At 42.0% G+C, this 18496-nt stretch overlaps 1 protein-coding gene across 7 annotated transcripts in view; it reads left to right on the top strand.

Annotated features, from left to right (window-relative positions):
* LOC135549790 (thyroid hormone receptor beta-like) overlaps positions 1–18496 on the top strand; it is a 125099-nt gene that overhangs the window by 63035 nt on the left and 43568 nt on the right. The window lies entirely within an intron of this gene.

The raw sequence follows: 18496 nt of genomic DNA on the forward strand, positions 1-18496 counted from the left end.
TATGACAAGCTGGGTGTGAATCGTGCGTGCAAGCTTGTGTGTGGGCTACAAGACAATCTGGTCGTCAATCTCAAGAAGAAATGACAGCTTTAGTACATGGTCTTCTAGCCAGAGATTATATACAGAATGCACAGTAGGGAACTCTTTTAGATACGGAGTAATATGGGGTTGAATCCTAACTGTAGATACATGAGGGTCTTTGAAGAAAACATTCTACATTTGTTGTGCAGATAAGTGTGCATATTTATAGTCTTTATCTACAGTAGTATATTCAGTTCATATGGAGGAACTTGGATGTGACATTTGACAGCTAAAAATACTAATTTCAATCTCTTTACAGAATTACAAAATCATTGTATTCTGGCAAATGGACTTTCAAATAACGCAAATCGATATATTATATTCCTGTTCTATTTTATTCAATTTTTGGCTTGATGAAGAACTTTGAAGCCTGGTGTGTTTTTAAGTGCTGTGCATCAGATGTAGGAGAATGAGAGATGAATGCCAAGCTCTCCTCTGAATCATTGAGTCAACCTCAAATATAACTCAATCACCATGGAAACACAGGGAAATTATAGTTGATCAGAATGCATTGGGCAGATCTCTCACTCACTCACTCACTCACTCACTCACTCACTCACTCACAGTACCAAGGATGAAATGTGAGCTGTTTCAGACTAAAAGTATAATACAATGTAAACAATACTTCATGAAATATTAACATTAGCTCATTTACTGCCCTTGTGCCCCATACTGCTGGTCAGGAGTGTATATTTGAATGATAGGTATGATGTGCAATGAATAGATTTCTTTAATGTGAAATGAATATGGTGGATTTTTAAGGTTAGGGAAAAGTGCAATGAATAGTGACACTTTTTAGGGTGTCAATATAAATGAATGTATTTATGGTTTGTAATTTTGTCTTCTCTTTTAAACATTATATGTGTTATTGTTTTTGCCATCGAGGACCACTTTGGAAACAAGCGTTTTAATTAATACTTATAAGTGATATCCTCTGGGTCCACATTGCACATTTGTTGTATATGTCTGTTACCCAAAATAAATGCAGTTCTTTTATGAGCTTCCCGAAAAGTGTTTAAGCAGTTCAATTAACTTGTGCGACAGACAGACAGAGAGATGTGATTACTGCCACTAGAAGAGGATTGGCTACGTGGCACTGAACTAATGGAGTCAACAAAACAAATAAACAAGTTGTTTCCTTGAGTTTGCTTTCTCCCCTTTCCTTCCTGCGTTGTGCAGTACTCTACTGCAGGGTTTCCAAAACGTGTTCACTCGCACTGTTCATGACATTAACTGTTCACACCGCTCTTATTTCTTGCAATTCTATAATTTTGTCATGGGGTGTACTGTTATTTTTCTGTTTTTAAATAACTAATTGACCGATGTCTGTTTAAATGATTTGAATTCCATTTTGTTCATTGTTTTCTTCCTGGGAGATCAAATGCGCACATTGCACAGTTTCTCTAGAGATAAATCAGATCAAGCCCGAAAAAAACGCCACTCGCTGGAGAAGACCCTCTGGCTTTGCCTCTTCCTCTCTGGTTTAGTGCAGAAAACGTGGTAATTAACTATAATGACCAAAATCCATTGCGCGTTACTTGTCTGGGAGTTTCTTTTACACCTTCTATGTTAGCTTCGTCTGGGGCAGACACGGAGAGAGTGCGCGATCGAGAGGGTAGTTGCTTTGCGATGTCATAAAAGTATGCCTTATTTACTTTGAAGAACTACTAAAATAGTGCTTTTGTCAGTCATTATAGGCATCAGCTTTATAGAGATGAGATAGCATTTATTTATATTCTATCCATTATTTTACCAGGTAAGTTGACTGAGAACACGTTCTCATTTGCAGCAACAACCTGGGGAATAGTTACAGGGGATGAATGAGCCAATTGTAAACTGGGGATTATTAGGTGACCATGATGGTTTGAGGACCAGATTGGGAATTTAGCCAGGACACCAGGGTTAACACCCCTACTCTTACAATACGTGCCATGGGATCTTTAATGACCTCAGGGAGCCAGGACATCCAAAAGACAGCACCCTACACAGGGCAGTGTCCCCAGTCACTGCCCTGGGGCATTGGGATATTTATTTTTTAGGAGTGCCTCCTACTGGCCCTCCAACACCACTTCCAACAGCATCTGGTCTCCCATCCAGGAACTGACCAGGACCAACCCTGCTTAGCTTCAGAAGCAAGCCAACAGTGGTATGTAGGGTGGTATGCTGCTGGCAATGAATTAATACTCATCAAATAACACAAATGTAATATACCCAACAACAAAAATACAGTGATTTCAGAAAGTATTCAGACGTCTTGAATTGTTCCATATTTTGTTACATTATAGCCTTTTATTTTACCCCCTTTTCTCCCCAGTATCCAATTGTTTTATCCAATTGTTAGTAGTTACTATCTTGTCTCATTGCTACAACTACCGTACAGGCTTGGGAGAGACGAAGGTCGAAATCCATGTGTCCCCCGAAACACAAACCCAACCAAGCCGCACTGCTTCTTAACACAGCGCGCATTCAACTCGGAAGCCAGCCGCACCAATGTGTCAGAGGAAACACTGTGCACCTGGCGACCTGGTTTGCGTGCACTGCGCCGGGCCCGCCACAGGAGTCGCTAAGTGCGCGATGAGACAAGGATATCCCTACCGGCCAAACCCTTCCTAGCCCAGACGACGCTAGGCCAATTGTGCGTCACTCCATGGACCTCCCGGTTGCGGTCGGCTGCGACAGAGCCTGGGTTCGAACCTAGACCACTGCGCCACCCGGGAGGCCCCACAGCCTTATTCTACGATGGATTACATTCTTTCCTCATGAATCTACACACAATACCCAATAATGATTAAGCAAAATCTGATTTTTTTTAACATTTTTTTTTTTGCATAAGTATTCAGACCCTTTGCTATAAGATTTGAAATTGAGCTCCGGTGCATCCTGTTTCCATTGATCATCTTTGTTTCTACAACTTGATTGGAGTCCACCTGTGGTAAATTCAATTGATTGGACATGATTTGGAAATGCACACACATGTCTATATAAGGAACCAGGGGAGAAGGACCTTGGTCAGGGAGGTGACCAAGAACCCAATGGTCACTCTGACAGTCCTCCAGACAGTGGATGTCAGAGCAAAAACTAAGCCATGAGGTAGAAGGAATTGTCCGTAAACCTCAGAGACAGGATTGTGTTGAGGCACAGACCTGGGGAAGGTAGCATTGAAGGTCCCCAATAACACAGTGGCCTCCATCATTATTAAATGGGGTAGAAGGGCCTTGGTCAGAGAGATGCCCAAGAACCTGATGGTCACTGACAGCTACAGAGTTCCTCTTTGGAGATGAGAGAACCTTCCAGAAGGACAACCATCTCTGCAGCACTCCACCATTCAGGCCTTTATGGTAGAGTGGCCAGACAGAAGTCACTCCTCAGTGAAATGCACATGACAGCTCGCTTGGAGTTTTCCAAAAGGCACCTAATGACTCTCAGACCATGAGAAAAAAGATGCTCTGGTCTGATAAAACCAAGATTGAACTCTTTGGCCTGAATGCCAACCACCATGTCTGGAGGAAACCTGGCACCATCCCTACCATGAAGCATGGTGGTGGCAGCATCATGCTGTAGGGATGTTTTTAGTGGCAGGCACTGGGAGACTAGTCAGGATGGAGGGAAGAATGAACAGAGCAAAGTACAGAGAGATCCTTGGTGAAAACCTGCTCCAGAGTGCTCAGGACCTCAGACTGAGACGAAGGTTCACCTTCCAATAGGACAATGACCCTAAGCACACAGCCAAGACAATGCAGGAGTGGCTTCGGGACAAGTCTCTGAATGTCCTTGATTGGCCCAGCGAGAGCCCGGACTTGAACCTGATCGAACATCTCTGAAGAGACCTAAAAATAGCTGTGCAGCAACGCTCCCCATTCAACCTGACAGAGCTTGAGATGATCTGCAGAGAAGATTGGGAGAAACACCCCAAATTCAGGTGTGCCAAGCTTGTTTACATTTTTTATTTCACCTTTATTTAGCCAGGTAGGCTAGCTGAAAACAAGTTCTCATTTGCAACTGCAACCTGGCCAAGATAAAGCATAGCAATTTGACACATACAACAACACAGAGTTAAATATGGAATAAACAAAACATACAGTCAATAATAAAGTAGAAAAAAAGGGGAAAAGGTCTATATAGGGTGAGTGCAAATGAGGTAAGATAAGGGAGTTAAGGCAATAAATAGGCCATGGTGGTGAAGTAATTACAATATGGCAATTAAACACTGGAATGGTAGATGTGCAGAAGATGAATGTGCAAGTAGAGATACTGAGGTGCAAAGGAGCAAGATAAATAAATACAGTATGGGGATGAGGTAGATAGATGGGCTGTTTACAGATGGGCTATGTACAGGTGCAGTGATCTGTAAGCTGCTCTGATAGCTGGTGCTTAAAGCTAGTGAGGGAGATGTGAGTCTCCAGCTTCAGTGATTTTTGCAGTTTGTTCCAGTCATTAGCAGCAGAGAACTGGAAGGAAAGGTGACCAAAGGAGGAATTGGTTTTGGGGGTGACCAGTGAGATATACCTGCTTGTAGTGTCATACCCAAGAAGACTCAAGGCTGTAATCGCTGCCAAAGGTTCTTCAACAAAGTACTGAGTAAAGGGTCTGAATACTTATGTAAATATGTGATATTTTCAGTTTTTTAGTTTGTATAGATTTGCAAAAAAATCTAAAAACCAGTTTTTGCTTTGCTATTATGGTGTATTGTGTGTAGATTGATGAATAAACAAGAACCATTTAATCCATTTTAGAATAAGGCTGTAAAGTCACCAAATGTGGAAGAAGTCAAGTGGTCTGAATACTTCCTGAATGCACTGTATTTTATTAAAGCAAAGTAATGTGAATAAATTATGGTTAATAAGTGATAAGCAGTAATGGGCAGTCACTACCATCATGGGTCTTTTTAAAATATATTTTACATCTGTTGTCACAGCATTCAACCTACACATTGCATTGTGCAATTAATGTTTAAAACAATAATCAAAACCGAAGTCGAAAACCGTGGTTATTTTCTAATAATCTAGCCGAAACTGAACAGACCAGAAAGGCCTAATTGCTCAGAGCTACAGTAACGGCAAAAAGACCTCGCCCGCTTTAATAACTAGATTTGATCAGACATTACACACAGAGAAATGAGTCATCGGAGAATGAGAGGGGGAAATGGAGAGAAAGAAGCTGAGAGTGAGAGAGAGGCTGAGAGGCCCTAGTGAAAAAGAAGGGGGGTAAGAAGTGGAAAAGTTATTGTGGGAGGTTAAGGGAGTCATAAAGCATCTCTGGGATCTTCAACCCTCTGCTTCTGCATGTGTGTGTGTGTACCACGTGTGTACCTCGTGTGTACGTCGTGTGTGTACCTCGTGTGTACCTCTTGTGTACCTCGTGTGTGTACCTCGTGTGTACGTCTTGTGTACCTTGTGTGTACCTCGTGTGTACGTCTTGTGTACCTTGTGTGTACCTCGTGTGTACGTCTTGTGTACCTTGTGTGTACCTTGTGTGTACCTCGTGTGTACGTCTTGTGTACCTTGTGTGTACCTCGTGTGTGTACCTTGTGTGTACCTCGTGTGTACCTTGTGTGTACCTCGTGTGTGTACCTCGTGTGTACCTCGTGTGTACGTCTTGTGTACCTTGTGTGTGTGTACCTCGTGTGTACGTCTTGTGTACCTTGTGTGTACCTTGTGTGTACCTCGTGTGTACCTCGTGTGTACGTCTTGTGTACCTTGTGTGTACCTCGTGTGTACATCTTGTGTACCTCATGTGTACCTCGTGTGTACGTCGTGTGTGTACCTCGTGTGCCACTGCGTATGTGTACATCCAGAGTGTCACTGTTTGTTTCTTCATATAAGGCTAAGGCTCGATGCAATGTCTTAATACAAGTTGCTTTTCGTGCCAGTACTCACAGTAGAAAGTGTGAGGTGCCAGTACTTGTAGGCTTTCAGCGGCCCACTACTTGTTTGGTAGTACATTTATTTGTTCATGTATGTGCTTCAGTGGAGCCTGCTGATGGGAGGACGGCTCATAATAATGGCTGGAATGGAGTCAGTGGCATGGTATCCACCACATAGAAACCACGTGTTTGATAACATTCCATTGACTCCATTTCAGCCATTATTATGAGCCGTCATCCCTTCAGCAGCCTCCACAGATGTGCTTTAACTCGTTGTCGAGCATTAGGCCTATACATGGACATTATTTTTGATTATAGCACCGCAAACCTCTTTGGACGTATTTGAATAGAAAACATTTTACCACTGTTATGATCGATTAAGAGACTGATAGTGTTAATCGCTCAGACACCAGAATCTGATGTTTGGTTCTCGTTCTTTCGGGATTCTGTCTGGGGGAACTCGGCAGACTCCTCCAATCCCTCCCTCTCTCTATGCCTCTCTCCCTCCCTCTGGTAAGAATGGCCTTTTGTCAGACAGCGAGCCAGCGTCCAACACTTCACACACACACAGCGTCTCATAGCATGCCAGGGTCTGCTCTGCCAATACAGAGAGCCGTCAGCTACACTTCAGCCCATCTCCCAGGCCTCAGCTAAACAGCACACACACAAACATTCAAAAACAGGGATGCATATATATATATATGTGTGTGTGTGTGTGCGTGTGTGCGCGTGCGCGTGTGTGTGTGCGTGTGTGTGTGTGTCAGAGGAGGCTGGTGGAAGGAGCTGTTGGAGGACAGGCTCGTTGTAATGGCTGGAATGGAATCATGTTTGTATTATTAACCTTTGTTTAACCAGGGGAAGTCATTGAGACCAGGGTCTCATTTCAAATGGTTCCCTGAGAACAACAGTTCAAGCAATGTGAACAACAATTCAAGCATGATAACTACAAAATTGCACTTACAACATTTAAAATAAATTACGTTACATTCAAAATGCCAGTAGAAACAATATATACAATCAAATCAAAACAAGTGCAATCAATCAAAACAAGTAAATTAACCTTTTGGGACCAAATAAGTTTGAGTGACCTGTATGTCATTCTGGCAGGTAGCCTAGTGGTTAGAGTGTTGAGCCAGTAACTGAAAGGTTGCTGGATCGAATCCCCGAGCTGACAAGGTAAAAATCTGTTATCCTGCCAATGAACAAGGCAGTTAACCCACTGTTCCTAGGCTCTCATTGTAAGAAAGAATGTCTTCTTAACTGACTTGCTTAGTTAAATAAAGGTTAAATAAATAAATAATTCCAGGACAGAGGGGTATAGTAACTGAAACCAGTCTCCCCTAACTCAGAGGAGACCTCTAGAACCAACCAGTCTTGAGAGTGAATCTTATAGATACGAGACTTCAAATTTAGAAGTGAGGTAGTTTCAGAGTTTCTGGAGAGGTGCTTTATATACAAATAATAGCCCATGTTGGGCCCTTCTGGTAGTCAAAGATTCCCAGCCAACAGAACTATATAAGAGACAATGATGTGCACGGAAATTATCACCAGTGAAAAACGCAAGGCTGAGTGGTAGACTGAATCTAGAGGTTTTAACAGAGGTTGCTGTGTGCATGTATACTGAACAAAAATATAAATGCAACATGTAAAGTGTTGATCCCATGTTTCATGAACTGAAATAAAAAAATCGCTGACATTTTCCATACGTACAAAAAGCTTATTCCTCTCAAATTTTACATCCCTGTTAGTGACCATTTATCCTTTGCCAAGATAATCCATCCACTTGACAGTGACACACCCTGATCTGTTTCACCTTTCTTTGTGATTGTCGCCACTCCCCTCCCAGGTGTCACCCATCTTCCTTATTGTCCCCTGTGTTACCTGTGTTCTCTGTTTGTCTGTTGCCAGTTCGTCTTGTTTGTTTAAGTCAACCAGCCGGTTTGTATCTCAGCTCCTGCTTTTTCCAGTCTCTCTTTTCTCGCCCTCCTGGTTTTGACCCTTACCTGTCCTGACTCCGAGCCTGACTGCCTGACTACTCTGCCTGCCCCTGAGCCTGCCTGCCTGCCTGACTACTCTGCCTGCCCCTGAGCCTGCCTGCCTGACTACTCTGCCTGCCCCTGGCCTGCCTGCCTGACTACTCTGCCTGCCCCTGAGCCTGCCTGACTGACTACTCTGCCTGCCCCTGAGCCTGCCTGCCTGACTACTCTGCCTGCCCCTGAGCCTGCCTGACTGACTACTCTGCCTGCCCCTGAGCCTGGCTGCCTACTCTGCTTGCCCCTGAGCCTGCCTGGAGCGGGAGAACAAGGGACGACTTCCACACCTTCGTACTAATACTCAAGAGAATGGATTAATGAAATATGTGCCAAGGGCTCCACGATCAGAGTTGCAGCAAGCTGTAGAAGACACGGGTCAAGCATGTCTGCCCCAGTGGACTATTTAACATCAACATCTAAGAGAGCGCCCAGAACTTCCTTTGTAGTGACTTGCCGAAGAGAGACCAGTGGGTCTCCATTTACAGTAGCAGGCGAGTCTGTGATTAACATTTGAATTAACATTTAACATTTAACATTTAAGTCATTTAGCAGACGCAGTATAGGACAGTGTATGGCATATTTTGACTAGCATGGCAAAGAATTCTCTCGTAGAGAATGAGGCAAAACAATGTGTATAGAATAAGTGATAATCAGAGATGAGCCTGTGTCATGAACTGTCCTTTCATAGTCCCCTTTCAAATGAATGGTCTGATGCAATACAATATTGTTTAAAGGTGTCCGTTATTTCGATTTTGTCTGTGTTGCTGCATCTTTTTAGCAATTTAATAGCCTTCCAAAGCATAGCTGGATCGTCACGAAGGTCAGAAAGGGAATTAATGAAATAGATTGACTTAGCCCTTTTTATAGAAGCAGTACATTTGTTTCTAAGTTGTCTGAAGGTCAGCCAGTCAGCAGTGCTACCAATGTGTCTGTCTTGCTTCAGACCAAGCTTTGTTCCTTAGCTGATTTAACTCAGCAAGATCTGGCATGAACCATGGGTTGACTCTATCTTTAATTCTTAATCTCTTCATTGGAGCATGTTTATCAGATACATAGATAAACATACTAGTGAATGGTTCAAGGGAAAATTGGAATGGCAAAGGTCATTAAGGATCGTTGCTCATGGAAGGGTTTAAAGTTTCTCTAAGTGATAAGGCGTGGTTTCGTTTTATGCAACTTTGTGTTCCTGACACAGACTATGGGACAGTGATCACTGTCCGTTTCAAAGACACCACTAGTTCTGTATTTATGAGGGCTATTTTTAAGTATGAGATCGGAGTTGATTTAGCAGGATTCTTTATATTGAAACAAGTGGGGTCAGCAATCAGTTGAACTAAGTTCAGATCAATAAATGCTGATTTAAGACCATAAGACAAGAGAGTAATAAGCCAATCGATCTCCCCAATATCACTATATCAGAATAAGTGGAACCGAATCAAACGTGGTTTCCATATGTTGGATGTGTTTGATACTGTTCCATTAATTCCATTCCAGCCATTACAATGAGCCGTCCTCCTATAGCTCCTCCTACCAGCCTCTGTGTGTGTGTGCGTGTCTATGTGTGCATGTGTTTAAATCAGTATTTGGTTTATGCTTTCTAGGAAGGAGGAACCATATGGGGCCTCTTCGGGGACATTACAGAACGCTTAGATAGAAATGTCTTCAACAGACATGATAATCTACCATGTAGAATAGGGATTCGGTACTGTGCCAGCTCTAGTCATTACATTTCTACGTACATTTCTATCTGCAACGTATGTTCTAAAGTTTGAACGATTAATCTCACTGAGTAGAATTCACCCCCTGGTGTGTTTGGTTAACACACACACACACATGCAAGCCTAGTTTATTAGGGCCAATATGGATGCAGGCCTAGTTTAGGGCCAATATGGATGCAGGCCTAGTTTAGGGCCAATATGGATGCAGGCCTAGTTTAGGGCCAATATGGATGCAGGCCTAGTTTAGGGCCAATACGGATGCAGGCCTAGTTTAGGGCCAATATGGATGCAGGCCTAGTTTAGGGCCAATATGGATGCAGGCCTAGTTTAGGGCGTCTAGAAAGGGCGTCTCCAAATTCAAATATTTTCAGCATTATTTAGGTCGGATGTGGAGGATTTAGTCATATTATTAAAATGAATGAGCTCAAGAATGACAACTTTATTACAGTTGAATTAACTTAGTATCCATCTTTAGAGCAATGTGTGGCTGTGATCGACAGTCTGGTGGAATTCTGTTAACCACAACTGAAACGTTCAAGTTGTACTCTTTCAGAACACACAGCAGGGTTTGTCTCTGTATACTGCATGAGGCGATTGTGGTGCTTTGGTCCAACACACACACATACATACACATACACACACACATACACACACATATATATATATATATATATATATATATATATATATATGACGGTGTGTTTTTCCCCTAGTGGTTCAGCTCCATCTTAATGTAATGTAAAGTGCAGTCCAGAGGATTATTTGCACAATAAAGGCCACCAGATGGTGTTTTCAATAAAAAACTATTTGGCTGATATAGTTTTTTATTGAAAACACCATCTGGTGGCCTTTATTGTGCCTGTTCCTTTATTATGGTTCCTCCGCAGTTGGATGATGATGATGATGATGATCAGGGCCATATTCTTCTCCTTGTGTAATGTTTTGTGCGATAAAGCTTGAAGTATGTTATCGAAGGGCCATGTTAGATAAGGGGCACAAGAGATGGTTATGAAGGCTCTGAGAATACAGACATGTATTTAATTCATTACATTCATTTAACGTCATGATGCATGATGACATTTTGCACTAATAACTAAATAATTACCCCGAAGGCAGATACCACACAATTTATACAACTGGAGGCTTAGCTACGTGCGTGTCATTTATTTTCTCTGGTGCTTAGAACTCAAATAAGTCTTGACTCACTACGTATGTGTATTTACTGCAGCTAACATCCACCTAGTGCACCATTTAATCTGATTCAGTTTGTTTCCACCTCAGTCCCAAACCCATTTCATATTGTCTAAAGCTTTTACTGCGTGGGTAAAGGGATGGGTAGGGGTCTTGGGTTGTACATCAACATGTACAAAGTATTCAGTTGTACACATTTCTTTGTTTTCCCAAGATTACCATTTGTGGGCAGTTATTCAGCACTTATTTCATATTGTTCTGGCTAATAGTATCTGGTGAAGCCTCCCGGGTGGCGCAGTGGTTAAGGGCGCTGTACTGCAGCTCCAGCTGTGCCATCAGAGACTCTGGATTCGCGCCCAGGCTCTGTCGTAACCGGCCGCGTCCGGGAGGTCCGTGGGGCGACGCACAATTGGCCTAGCGTCGTCCGGGTTAGGGAGGGCTTGGTTGGTAGGGATATCCTTGTCTCATCGCGCACCAGCGACTCCTGTGGCGGGACGGGCGCAGTGCGCGCTAACCAAGGTTGCCAGGTACACGGTGTTTCCTCCGGCACATTGGTGCGGCTGGCTTCCGGGTTGGATGTGCTCTGTGTTAAGAAGCAGTGCGGCTGGTTGGGTTGTGTATCGGAGGATGCATGACTTTCAACCTTCGTCTCTCCCGAGCCCGTACGGGAGTTGTAGCGATGAAACAAGATAGTAGCTACTACAACAATTGGATACCACGAAAAAGGGGTAAAAATTCAACAACTAAAAATAGTATCCGGTGAAATGACTAAAATGTACTGCATTGTAAATGGACATGGTCTGTTGGCCGAGCTTCTCTTTCTCTCTCGCCACTGTGCTGAGATACGGGCAATGTTTATTTTTAGATGGATATATTGTTAACCTACCCAGAACATTTCAAAACCTTCAGTCAATCTCAAAGGTATTTTATCCTTCTGCACACATTTCTAAATGAATAAATAAACACAATAAATGTAATATTATGACTTTTTGATCTGCACTGTTTAACATTTCAGTTAAACTCACTTGCTTGGGATTTCTGACAACTAGCTCTCTATCTCAACATCCATCCTTTACACCTAGCTCTCTATCTCAACATCCATCCTTTACACCTAGCTCTCTATCTCAACATCCATCCTTTACACCTAGCTCTCTATCTCAACATCCATCCTTTACACCTAGCTCTCTATCTCAACATCCATCCTTTACACCTAGCTCTCTATCTCAACATCCATCCTTTACACCTAGCTCTCTATCTCAACATCCATCCTTTACACCTAGCTCTCTATCTCAACATCTATTCTAGTGCTACTGTATTTCTGTATTGGGCAAGAGTTCACCCGAGATAGAAGTAGCTAGGTTTACTTCCCATAAATGCATGGGTCAACTACAGTGTTGTGTGTGTGTGTGTGTGTGTGTGTGTGTGTGTGTGTGTAATGTGTGCGTTCATGCACGCAATGGTACTTCTCTCATGTTGCCCATATAGGTGTTTGAAGGGTATCCAAAGATGTGCTGTGTTGATGGTGTAAGTGAGTGGCATGTGATCCATCCAGCCGAGCAGGAAGTTGGCCCTGGAGGAAAAGAACTGTGGTTGTGTCTCTATAGACTAATGTAACATCCTCTCCAAGTCACATCATCTCCTTTCCTTCAGCTGCACTGATGTGAAAGAGCTGGAATAATGACAGAAAATACTGGGTAGACAAGACCATAATGATTTCACTTGTCCTATGTTTTCAGACCAGTGTAAATGGAGGAAGGTGATGAATCCACAGTAGACTAATGAGACACATTAACTCGACCTACATGTATATATTACCTCAATTACCTATACTAACCAGTGCCCCTGCACATTGACTCTGTACCAGTACCCCATATATGTAGTCTCGCTATTGTTATTTTACTGCTGCTGTTTAATTATTTGTTACTTTTTCCCCCTATTTTTTTACTTAACACCTATTTTTCTTAACTTCTTAAAGCATTGTTGGTTAAGGGCTTGTAAGTAAGCATTTCACTGTAAGGTCTACTACACCTATGGTATTCGGTGCATGTGACAAATACAATTTGATTTGATTTGTATTCGTAAGCTGCAGACTCCTTCCCTGTCAGTGACTGGGAGGATCGTGTTCTTTTGCATAAGGAAGCCATTCAAGGTGTTCAGGCATGTGAACACTGACTAAACTGCTTGACTTAACCCTGGATTGTAAACTGTCATGGTCAAAACATATTGATACAACAGTAGCTAAGATGGGGAGAAGTCTGTCCATAGTAGAGAGCTGCTCTACCTTCTTAACCACTATCAACAAGACAGGTCCTAAAGGCACCTAGTTTTGTCGCACCTGGACTACTGTTCAGTCGTGTGGTCAGGTGCCACAAAGAGGGACCTCTGAAAATTACAATTGGCTCAGAAATGTACACAGTGAGCTAACATTAATGATATGCATGTCAATCTCTCATGGCTCAAAGTGGAGGAGATAGTGACTTCATTACTACTTGTTTTTGTAAGAGGTGTTGACATACTGAATGCACCGAGCTGTCTGTTTAAACTACTAGCACACAGCTCAGTCACCCATGCATACCCTACAAAACATGCCACCAAATGTCTCTTTTTATTTATTTATTTCACCTTTATTTAACCAGGTAGGCTAGTTGAGAACAAGTTCTCATTTGCAACTGTGACCTGGCCAAGATAAAGCAGAGCAGTGTGACATAGACAACAACACAGAGTTACACATGGAGTAAACAATAAACAAGCCAATAACACAATAAACAAGTCAATGACACAGTAGAAAAAAAGAAAGTCTATATACAGTGTGAGCAAAAGGCATGAGGAGGTAGGCAATAAATAGGCCATAGGAGCGAATAATTACAATTTAGCAAATTAACACTGGAGTGATAAATGAGCCGATGATGATGTGCAAGTAGAGATACTGGTGTGCAAAAGAGCAGAACAGTAAATAAAGTAAAAACAGTATGGGGATGAGTTAGGTAGATTGGGTGGGCTATTTACAGATGGATTAGGTACAGTTGCAGCAATCGGTTAGCTGCTCAGATAGTTGATGTTTAAAGTTGGTAAGGGAGATAAAAGTCTCCAACTTCTGCGATTTTTGTAATTTGTTCCAGTCACTGGTAGCAGAGAACTGGAAGGATAGTCAGTTTTACTAGGGTAAGTGAAGTGAAGTGGAGGCTTTGTTGCGAAATAGAAAGCCGATTCTAGATTTGATTTTGGATTGGAAATGTTTAATGAGTCTGGAAGGAGAGTTTACAGTCTTGCCAGACACCTAGGTATTTATAGTTGTCCACATATTCTAGGACGGAACGTCCAGGGTAGAGGTCGACCGATTATGATTTTTCAACGCCGATACCTATTATTGGAGGACCAAAAAAAAACGATACCGATTAATCGGCCGATTTTTAAATGTATTTTATTTTCTTTGGAATAATGACAATTACAACAATACTGACTGAACACTTATTTTAACTTAATATAATACATCAATAAAATCAATTTAGCCTCAAGTAAATAATGAAACATGTTCAATTTGGTTTAAATAATGCAAAAACAAAGTATTGGAGAAGAAAGTAAAAGTGCAATATGTGCTATGTAAGAAAGCTAATGTTTGAGTTCCTTGCTCAGAACATGAGAACATATGAAAGCTGATGGTTCCTTTTAACATGAGTCTTCAATATTCCCGGGTAAAAAGTTTTAGGTTGTAAAAACGCACGAAAGTGCTGTTTGAATGAATGTTTACGCGCCTGCTTCTGCCTACCACCGCTCAGTCAGATACTCATATACTTGTATGCTTGTGTGCTCAGTCAGATTATATGCAACGCAGGACACGCTAGATAATATCTAGTAATATCATCAACCATGTGTAGTTAACTAGTGATTATGATTGATTGTTTTTTATAAGATAAGTTTAATGCTAGTTAGCAACTTTGCTTGGCTTAGTGCACCCGCGTAACAGGCAGTCTCCTTGTGGAGTGCAAGAGAGAGAGGCAGGTCGTTATTGCGTTGGACTAGTTAACTGTAAGGTTGCAAGATTGGATCCCCCGAGCTGACAAGGTGAAACTCTGTCATTCTGCCACTGAACAAGGCAGATAAACCACTGTTCCTAGGCCGTCATTAAAAATAAGAATGTGTTCTTAACGGACTTGTCTAGTTCAATAAAGATGTATATAAAAAAAACTGCAAATCGGCGCCCAAAAATACAGATTTCCGATTGTTATGAAAACTTGAAATCGCCCCTAATTAATCGGCCATTAATCGGTCGACCTTTAGTCCAGGGTGGTGATGCCAGTCGGGCGGGCGGGTGCAGGCAGCTAGCGTTTAAGAGCAGTTGGAGGCCACAGAAGGAGTGTTGTATGGCATTGAAGTTAGTTTGGAGGTTAGCTAGCACAGTGTCCAAGGAAGGGCCAGAAGTAAACAGAATGGTGTCGTCTGCGTAGAGGTGGATCAGGGAATCGCCTGCAGCAAGAGCGACATCATTGATATATACAGAGAAAAGAGTCGGCCCGAGAATTTAACCCTGTGGTACCCCCATAGAGACTGCCAGAGGTCCGGACAACAGGCCCTCCGATATGACACACTGAACTCTGTCTGCAAATAAGTTGGTGAACCAGGCGAGGCAGTCATTAGAAAAACCAAGGCTATTTAGTCTGCCAATAAGAATAAGGTGATTGACCGAGTCAAATGCCTTGGCCAGGTCGATGAAGACGGCTGCACAGTACTGTCTTTTATCAATGGCGGTTATGATATTGTTTAGTACCTTGAGCGTGGCTGAGGTGACACCCGTGACCGGCTCAGAAACCGGAGAAGGTACTGTGGGATTCTAAATGGTCAGTGATCCGTATATTAACTTGGCTTTCGAAGACTTTAGATAGGCAGGGCAGGATGGATATAGGTCTGTAACAGTTTGGGTCTAGGGTGTCACCCCCTTTGAAGAGGGGGATGACCGCGGCAGCTTTCCAATCTTTAGGGATCTCGGATGATACGAAAGAGAGGTTGAACAGGCTGGTAATAGGGGTTGCAACAATGGCGGCAGATATATATATATATATATATATATATCTGTTCTTAGTATATATATCTGTTCTATATCTGTTCTTAGTTCTGCATTTTTTGAACGGGGCATGCTTATCTCAGATGGTGAGAAAATTACTTTTAAAGAATGACCAGGCATCCTCAACTGATGGGATGAGGTCAATATCATTCCAGGATACCCGGGCCAGGTCGATGAGAAAGGCCTTCTCGCAGAAGTGTTTTAGGGAGCGTTTGACAGTGATGAGGGGTGGTCGTTTGACCGCAGACCTATAGCGGATACAGGCAATGAGGCGGTGATTGCTGAGATCCTGATTGAAAACAGCAGAGGTATATTTGGAGGGCAAGTTGGTCAGGCTGTGTGTTGAGTTATTTTGAGGGACAGCTAATTTACAGTTATACAAGCTATACACTCACTACTTTACAGTGTAGCAAAGTGTCATTTCTTCAGTGTTGTCACATGAAAAGATATACTCAAATATTTACAATAATGTGAGGGGTGTACTCACTTTTGTGATATACTGTATGTTGAAGAGGGTGGGGCTTAAGCTGCATTCCTGTCTCACCACACGGCCCGGTGGGAAGAAATGTGTTTTTGCCTATTTTAACAGCACACTTGTTGTTTGTGTACATGGATTTTATGATGTTGTATGTTTTTCGCTCAACAACACGTTCTATCAATTTGTATAGCAGACCCTCATGCCAAATTGTGTCAAAGGCTTTTTTCTCTCTCTCTCTCTCTCTCTCTCTCGCTCTCAAACTCTCTCTTTCGCTCTCTGTATAAGGTTTATGTAAGATTTGTAATCTCTGTGTCTGTTCTCTGGTCCTCTCTGTGGGGTGGTCAGTGCTTTCGATGGTGAGCTGGACAACATCACAGTGTGTAGAACCCCTCTATCACATGCAATCTTATTCATTAGAATCTGAAAGGCAGAACTGATTCGAGGTCAGCCTTCCTACTCAGAGATTCTTTATGAGCACACACCAGATCTTAGGGTTAACTCTTCTTGACATTATAATGGTGTCATTCTTGCTCATGGAAAACCTTGTAGCTGGTTAGATGGTACTGTACTTTTCATTGATACTTCTACTTTGCTTATATCCTTCCCAGACTAATGTGATGAGAATATGTTAGTTTTGATAACTGCATGAACATACTATAGCACAACTTTAGGTGGATACTGTGTTATGTATGCAGTGACTATTGCTAAACTGTATTTTGTATTCCACCACGTTAGGTTGCCCACTCATCCCAGCCACCGGGTGTGTCACAAATGGCACCATATACCCAATATAAACTCATCAAAAAAAGAAATGTCCCTTTTTCAGGACTATGTCTTTCAAAGATAATTCGTAACTTCACACTTCATTATAAAGGGTTTAAACACTGTTTCCCATGCTTGTTCAATGAACCATAAACAATTAATGAACATGCACCTGTGGGACGGTCATTAACTTCTTGCATCGAGCAATCCCGGATCCGGGATCCTATTTATAGCCTCAAGCTCATTAGCATAACGCAACGTTAACTATTCATGAAAATCGCAAATGAAATGAAATAAATATATTTGCTCTCAAGCTTAGACTTTTGTTAACAACACTGTCATCTCAGATTTTCAAAATATGCTTTTCAACCATAGCTAAACAAGCATTTGTGTAAGAGTATTGATAGCTAGCATAGCTATAAGCCTAGAATTCAGCCAGCAACATTTTCACAAAAACAAGAAAATCATTCAAATAAAATAATTTACCTTTGAAGAACTTCAGATGTTTTCAATGAGGAGACTCTCAGTTAGATAGCAAATGTTCAGTTTTTCAAAAAATATTATTTGTGTAGGACAAATCGCTCCGTTTTGTTCACGTTTGGCTATAAAAAAAAACCTGTATCCAGTTATAGCCTTAAGCTCATTAGCATAACGTAACGTTAACTATTTATGAAAATCGCAAATGAAATGAATGTGCTAGCTCTCAAGCTTAGCCTTTTCTGAACAACACTGTCATCTCAGATTTGCAAAATATGCTTTTGAACCATAGCAAAACAAGCATTTGTGTAAGAGTATTGATAGCTAGCGTAGCATTTAGCGGGCAACATTTTCACAAAAACCAGAAAAGGATTCAAATAAAATCATTTACCTTTGAAGAACTTCGGATGTTTTCAATGAGGAGACTCTCAGTTACATAGCAAATGTTCAGTTTTTCCTGAAAGATTCTTTGTGTAGGGGAAATCGCTCCGTTTTGTACATCACGTTTGGGTACCAAAAAACCCAGAAAATTCAGTCATCAAAACGGCGAACTGTTTTCCAAATTAACTCCATAATATCGACTGAAACACGGCAAACGCTGTTTAGAATCAATCCTCAAGGTGTTTTTCACATATCTCTTCATTGATATATCATTCGTGGATGTCTACTTTCTCCTCTGAATCGCTTGGAAAAAGACGTGCAGTTGAAGATGACGCACCAATTTCGACGGAGGACACCGGGCGGACACCTGGCAAATGTAGTCTCTTATGGTCAATCTTCCAATGATATGCCTACAAATACGTCACAATGCTGCAGACACCTTGGGGAAACGAT

This window comes from Oncorhynchus masou, chromosome 12, assembly GCF_036934945.1.
Source record: "Oncorhynchus masou masou isolate Uvic2021 chromosome 12, UVic_Omas_1.1, whole genome shotgun sequence".
In the NCBI taxonomy this organism is placed as follows: Eukaryota; Metazoa; Chordata; class Actinopteri; order Salmoniformes; family Salmonidae; genus Oncorhynchus; species Oncorhynchus masou.